Source organism: Oryx dammah, unplaced genomic scaffold (assembly GCF_014754425.2).
Source record: "Oryx dammah isolate SB20612 unplaced genomic scaffold, SCBI_Odam_1.1 HiC_scaffold_18, whole genome shotgun sequence".
NCBI classification, from domain to species: Eukaryota; Metazoa; Chordata; class Mammalia; order Artiodactyla; family Bovidae; genus Oryx; species Oryx dammah.
Window position 1 is genome coordinate 106,815,762 of NW_024070202.1, and position 7,530 is coordinate 106,823,291.

Consider the following 7,530-nt stretch of genomic DNA (forward strand, 5'->3'; position numbering starts at 1 on the left):
GGGCCTGGGTGGGATTGAGTTTGTTCTCCTGGCCGTGATGGCCTATGACCGCTATGTGGCTGTGTGCGACCCCCTGAGGTACTCGGTCATCATGCACGGAGGGCTCTGTGCTGGGCTGGCCATCACATCCTGGGTCAGTGGCTCTGTCAACTCTCTCGTGCAGACCACCATCACCTTTCAGTTGCCCATGTGCACAAACAAGTATATCGATCACATATCCTGTGAACTCTTAGCTGTGGTCAGGCTAGCCTGTGTGGACACCTCCTCCAACGAGGTGGCCATCATGGTTTCTAGCATTGTCTTGCTGATGACGCCTTTCTGCCTGGTCCTCCTGTCCTACATCAGGATCGTCTCCACCATCCTAAAGATCTAGTCCACAGAGGGGAGAACGAAAGCCTTCCACACCTGCGCCTCTCACCTCACAGTGGTTGTCCTGTGCTATGGCATGGCCATTTTCACTTACATCCAGCCCAATCCCAGCCCTTCTGTGCTTCAGGAGAAGCTGATCTCTGTCTTCTATGCCATTTTGACACCCATGATGAACCCCATGATTTACAGTCTAAGGAATAAGGAGGTGAAGGGGGCCTGGCAGAAGCTTCTAGGACAATTATCTGGATTAACGTCAAAATTGGCAACTTGAATTATGAGCATTACTTAGAGAAAAGAGCTTTGCCTGCCACTTAATTCTGATGTGAAGAATTAACTGCATTTCCCTGGCAACCAGGAAGGTGATGAAGAACATGTACTGGTGATGCTGGGTAGGAGGCTGAGTGGTTCGGTTGAGGTGTGGGATGTAAGGGTGTTTTTGTGTCACAGCAGGATGTTTAGAGAAATTAAGCACTACTGTGACAGAACTTCCCACACTTAATCTCCATTCACTTAACCCAAAATTAATGGAAAAAATAATTTGTTATTGTGAAATATCATATTTTTGTAATCATGGATCTATTAATAGATCTTACTTTGGACCACTTGTTCTTATTCATCTAAAATTTGTAGAAGGTTACTATGTTTCTATTGGGAACAAAAGCATTTCATATTTTAGACTTATTGAAAATAACACATGGAGTATGTGTCCACATCTAGAAATTTTGTAAATCGCTATTCTGAGGTGAATGTTGTTATCAAGGCTAATTAAAATGTTTTATGCAGAGCCTCTGACATGTGGACATAAAGCCTTGTCTGAGTGCTGGAGGTAACTGAGTGGAAGAATCAACTAAAGGTCTTTTACACAGAAAGGATGTAACTAAAGGTGTTTGTACACATGGCTATTACTGACCAAGGAGATGCTAAATTTTAACCTCTCCTTGACATTATGCAAACAATTTAAGAGGAATTTTAATGCATACCTAAGGGGTGAAAGTGAAGTCAAGTGAAGTCGCTCAGTTGTGTCTGACTCTTTGCGACCCCATGGACTGTAGCCCACTAGGTTCCTCTGTCCATGGGATTTTCCAGGCAAGAGTACTGGAGTGGGTTGCCATTTCCTTCTCCAGAGGATCTTCCTGAACCAGGGATTGAACCCGGGTCTCCCGCATTGTAGGCAGACGCTTTACTGTCTGAGCCATCAGGGAAGCCTAAAGGGTACCATTCATATATTAAAACTGACCAATCTCTGAACAAATAATTTAATTCTTTCTCTAGGTTTAGATATAAAATTAGCATGTAATATTTGAAATATTGTATAAGATACCAAAGATGTAGTTTATCTATGAAAAGACAGATTCCTCAAACACAACTAGTATAAAATAAGACACATTCAGTTTGGGAATCAAGATAGTTGAGTCAGCCGTGCCCACGTCAGCCTCCAGTCTCCATATAAACCCTTTCTCCCATTGCTCCTCCTCACACACTGCAGGGCCCTAGTTATAAATCTGCTGGGTTTAGAATAGTCTGGAGAAGACCTCACCTCTGACAGAAAGCCTAAATAAAGTAAAGGCAGGAAAGAAGTAATTGTATAAGAGATAAAGAAGGGGAAGGGGAGAAAGACTATGGTGGCAGCTCATCTTCACACTTCCTTGAAGACATCTCAAAGTCCTTTCTTCCCTTGTCTCTTCTTTAAGTCAGGTGATAAGCAGTTCTTCCACTTGTGGACAAAGCTCAGTGCTCGAGCAGAGTTGAAGGCCCATTTAATATTGAATTTTACATAAAATAATTTAGACCTATAATTTGTGTTTTAGGCAAACATCCCCAAACATGTCAATATTAGTGGGCTAAAGCCCTCTTGCATTAGTTAAGGAATGCTAATGGAGTGTGGACTGTGTGTATGACCATGAACTGTGTTTGAGACACAGTAATCAACATGGTGCATTGGGCAGAAACGTGGTCCTAGAGCAAAGATGACAAACGATGAAACAAAAGACGATGTAGTAAGTGTCACAGAGAAAGCAAGTCTCCAGGGTGATTTCAGGAGTCTTCTGTATGAAAGGACCAGAACAGGTCCCATTGGAGACCAGATAAGTCAGGAAAAGTTACTCAGAAGACAGCAATCCATACAAAGATGCAGACAACCTGTGAGAGTCTCAGAACTGGGAGAGCATGGAAGTCTAGAAATGTCCCAAAGCCTCGCTCGCAGGGCAGAGAAGACTGAAGCTGTGGAGGGTGCAGCAGGCAGGTCATGAGGGGTCAGAGTATGGAGGGCACCGATGCCACACTGTCTTTTAACTTTATTGAGAGCAATGACAGCTAGTAGAGGTTTTTAAGCAGGGGCATGGCTTGATAAAATTTACATTTTTGAATCATCATTTTTTTGCAGAAGCATCAAAGGAGAAAAGATGAGAGACCAGGAGACCATCTAGGGGTCTGCTCTAGTGACCCTATTGAGACATAAAATGAATCTGTACTCAGGCTGTGGCAATGGACAAAGAGAAAAGTAAAATCACATGATAAAAGAGATTTCAGAGGACTGTTTCCTGTTTTCTTCGATTAGAGTTTTCTGTGGATCCACCACCTCCTCCAACATGTCACAATCCTATGTATGAATGTTCTATAAATTGTGGAGTAAAGTACAAAATCTACCACCATGAAAACACACTATATAAAATGGTAGGGGGTGTGATGAAAGGAGAAAATTAGTGAAAAATCCAAGTATACACATGTCAAATATACGCATGACAGTTCAAGAAGGAGAATTTCTGAAGATGCTGCTCCTCATTTCTTTGTCTGGTTGATACACTTATGAGTCTTCTCCACTCCTCATCCCACCCCCCCTTGCCTTCACCAGCCTCCACTTCTTTGCCACCCCTTTTCCCAGCTTCAAGGTCAGCAGCCCAGAAGACCTCTCTCTGAGTCTGACCCTCTGCCTCCATTTTTACACCTTTTCTTCTGTCTCTGCTTCCATCACTGTGCTCTCTTAAGGATCCTTCTTACTACATGGGACCACTAAGATTATCTGGGATAGTCTCCACTTTAAGATCCTTAATTTAAAACACGTGTAAGTTTTACCATAAAAGGCAGCATATTCACACATTCTGAGAATCAGGACAAAGACATCTTCAGGGAGTCGGTCAATACTCAGGCTATCACAGAATCTTTTCAGATTGGACGCTGTTTTTCCACATAACCCTAGTAATCTTCAGTAGCTCCCACACTTTCTGATATGATGCAATATACAATCCCATTTTTTACATTTCCTGGTTTATAATGGGAATAATTTCTTCAAGAAAGTCTGAAGAATTCCACCAGCATTCCTTGTGACCTAGGACTGCTAGAAATGTACTCATTCATTTTGTCTTAAAGTACCTATATTTTTTCCTTCATTCAAAATGTATTTGTCCTTCATATAGAATTCTTTGTTGACATCCTCCGTACCACCCCTCCCGGGCTCTGAAGATATCATTCACTTATCTTCTGCCTTGCACAGTTTTTGAGAAGAATTCCATTTTAATTTAGATGTTTGTCTTCTCTCTGTGGGGTATCTTTTATCTCTGGCTACCTTCAGTGATTTCACTGTATTTTTGGCTTGTATACAATTAAAATGTCATGTGTTTACGTTTTTATTTTTTTAGTTATCCTATTTGGCTGAGTTTCTTGGATTTGTGCTTTGATTTCATTCATTTCCCCCCAGCCATTATCTCTTTAGTATTTCTTGTACTTCTGTCTCTGTTTTCTGTTGGGATTTTCCAATTTCACGTATGTTAGAGTGTTTTCTTGCCTTACAGCCTGGGAGGCTCTTGACTCTTTTATCATTGTATATTTTTTTCTCCTTGTGCTTCAGTTTTGCTGATTTTTCTGGTTTATCTTTACTCTTACTGATTGTTTCTTGGCTCTATTAAGGCTACACATAAGGAATCTTTGTTTCTGTGACTGTGTCTTTTCTGTTTAGCATTTCCATTTAATTCCTCCACATAGTTTTCAATTCTCTACTGAAATTACTCAAACGTTTATGAAAACATTCATCTGTTCCACTAGACCCTTTACTTCTTTATGAGAGTTGCTTTAACCCCTGTGTGGTAGTTCCTATAATCCAAGTATATCTAATTCTGGTTTTTAAATTTCTTTGTTCAGTACAGTATAATTTTCCTCTTCTTTTTCTCTGACCTTTAATTTTGATTGGCACCCGGGCATTTTGTGTGTACAATGAGATAAATAGTATTATCCTTTTAAATGGACACATCTCTACTGTTTATCCTGTAGTCTTGTGTTGTGAAGACTGTGGGAATCAATGTATTCATGGGTAGAGCTGAGTTTGAGTTTTGTGTTGTTAAGGTTATCCTTAGCTCAACAACAAATTCAATTTTTTCTATTATTCAGTTCAGTTTAGTCATTCAGTCATGTCCAACTCTTTGTGACCCAATGGACTGCAGCACACCAGGCTTCCCTGTCCATCACCAACTCCCACAGCTTGCTCAAACTCATGTCCATCTAGTCGGTGATACCATCCAGCCATCTCATCCTCTGTCGTCCCCTTCTCCTCCTGCCTTCAACCTTTCCTGGCATCAGGGTCTTTTCCAGTGAGTCAGTTCTTCACATCAGGTGGCCAAAATATTGGAGTTTCAGCTTCAGCATCAGTCCTTCCAAAGAACTCCCAGGGCTGATCTCCTTCAGAATGGACTGGTTGGATCTCCTTGCAGTCCAAGGGACTCTCAAGAGTCTTCTCCAACACCACAAAAGCATCAATTCTTCAGCGTTCAACTTTCTTTATAATCCAATTCTCACATCCATACATGACTACTGGAAAAAAACCATAGCTTTGACTAGATGGACCTTTGTTGGCAAGATAATATCTCTGCTTTTTAATATGCTGTCTAGGTTGGTCATAGCTCTTCTTCCAAGGAGCAAGCATCTTTAATTTCATGGCTACAGTCACCATCACAGTGATTTTAGAGCACAAGAATATAAAGTCTGTCACTGTTTCCATTGTTTCTCCATCTATTTGCTGTGAAGTCATGGGATCAGATGCCATGATCTTAGTTTTTTGAATGCTGAGTTTTAAGCTTGTGGGACATTCAGTCATTGGAGGGTTTTTCCCAGTGTCCCTGTCCCTCCCTTTGTGTTAAGTTACCCTGTGAGACTGCATGTCCAGAATGTCTTCCCCGTGTCTAACCCATGGTAAACTGCTGTTACTTGTTTCTTAGTTGTTGCTAGTTTGGTGATGGAGGGACAACTCTCCGTTGTCCAGGACCTGTCTCAGACTTAGGCACATCCTTTGTCCCCGTGTCTCAGGGTTGGGGCTTTCTTAGTGGTGAGAGAGTCAATTCCTAGGTAGCTTGATAAGAAGTCTAGGGTTCCCGAAGAGGAGAAAGGGGTCTGGAGCCCTAGAGAAGGCGAAAGGCATCTGGGGCTCTCACGGAGAAAAGAAATTGCTTTGTGTTAGTCAATATAACAATGTATCTTGCTCGAGGACTTGTTTCTCCTTAACAAGAACCTTCTGACTAATCCTGGTATTTTAGAATGTACATTATGGGAGGGTTTCCCTGGTGGCTCAGACAGTAAAGCATCTGCCTGCAATGTGGGAGACCTGGGTTCGATCCCTGGGTTGGGAAGATCCTCTGGAGAAGGAAATGGCAACCCACTCCAGTACTCTTGCCTGGAAAATTCCATGGATGGAGGAGCCTCATAGGCTACAATTGCAAAGAGTTGGACAAGACAGAGCAACTTCAAGATTCAAGAGAGATACTATGGGAGTGGGTCTTTTAGGATCTTTCTATTGTTAAGTTCTAATCCTGTTATCCTAAAATGTAAATTGTGGGAGTGGGTCTGGTAAAATTTTTACAATCTTGAGACATTCTTTTGATTAACTGTAATAACCAATTTTAAAAAGTATGTAACTCCCTTGCTAACACACTAGCAAGGGGGGCATTCTCTGTCCCCCTCCTGATGTCTATGTCAGAAACTTTCTCTGTCCCTCTTCTTACTTTAATAAAACTCTGCTGCACGAAAGCTCTTGAGTGATCAAGCCTGGTCCCTGGTTCCAAAGCTAAATCTTCTTCAGAGATCACGATATCCAGCATTGTTCATTGTAAGATATCAGTGGTCTTGCCACTTCTACAGAGTAAGTAGATAGACGACTCATGATCTGAACACAGAGTAGCTTCCTGTCCCAAGGACCCCCACATGGGAATTTATTTATTTATTTTTCTGTTTTCCTCTTTAATGAATCTTCAGCTGTAGGAAGATTTCTCTGAGGAAGACAGGGATTGTAGTCCTTCCCCCGGTGGCTTCAGGGTTTTGTTCCATAATGGAGATGATTTGGTGGTTGGAGAGTTCTTTCCGCTCACTGCAGAGGCTGCAGCTGCCTTCTCCTTGACCTACCCTAGGAAGAAAGTTTTCTCTGGTTTCCACTTTTCCCCAAATATTCTTGGGAGGACAGTTCTAAGTCTATGGAGAAAATACTGAGAATTTGTGGGAACTTCTCTTTTTGCCATGATTCTCAGCCATTCTATACTCATAGTACCCCACACAAACTTTAGCAGTTTGGTAAAGCAATTTTCACTGGCTAGTTGCGGGGAGGGGTGCCCTATTTTCCTTCCATGGGCTCATCCAGGTGAGTAAGAGCTCACATCCTATCTCTTTCTGGATGGACCTATCTTTCCCAAGATTTCATGATGTTTGTTTGCCTTTCAATCTCATTTTACTGATGATTTCAAAGATATGATTTTGTAGATTATCGAAACTTCTCTTATTTTAGCAAGGAGTCGATGTTCTTTCCAGCTTTCTACAACCTAAGTGGAAGCTAGAACCAGCTCAGTTACTTTACTTTATCTAAGTAGACTCTTTAGAGTATTTTTAAATGCACAGCAAAGTTGAGCAGAAAGTACTGACAGTTCTCATATATTATATCTGCCCCTCCTCCCTGCAACAGACCCAGCCTTCCTATTATGGACATCCTGCAGCAGAATATTAATATTTTCAATTTTTAACAGGATTTTTAACAGATAAAGTAAAAAGTGGGGGAGGTGGATGCTAATTTACAGCTCAGGAATATATAACAATGGTAAATGATGATTTTCGAACTAAGGAATTTTAAATCAGACAAACCAGTTTTCTCAAAACACCTTAACCAAATTATTTGGAGCAAATAATTTATGTTCA

The 7,530-nt window shown here is 41.3% G+C and overlaps 1 pseudogene; it reads left to right on the plus strand.

Moving 5' to 3' along the window:
* The window catches only part of LOC120877714, an 818-nt pseudogene extending 178 nt beyond the window's left edge, over positions 1-640 (plus strand).
* Positions 641-7,530: the final 6,890 nt, after the last annotated feature.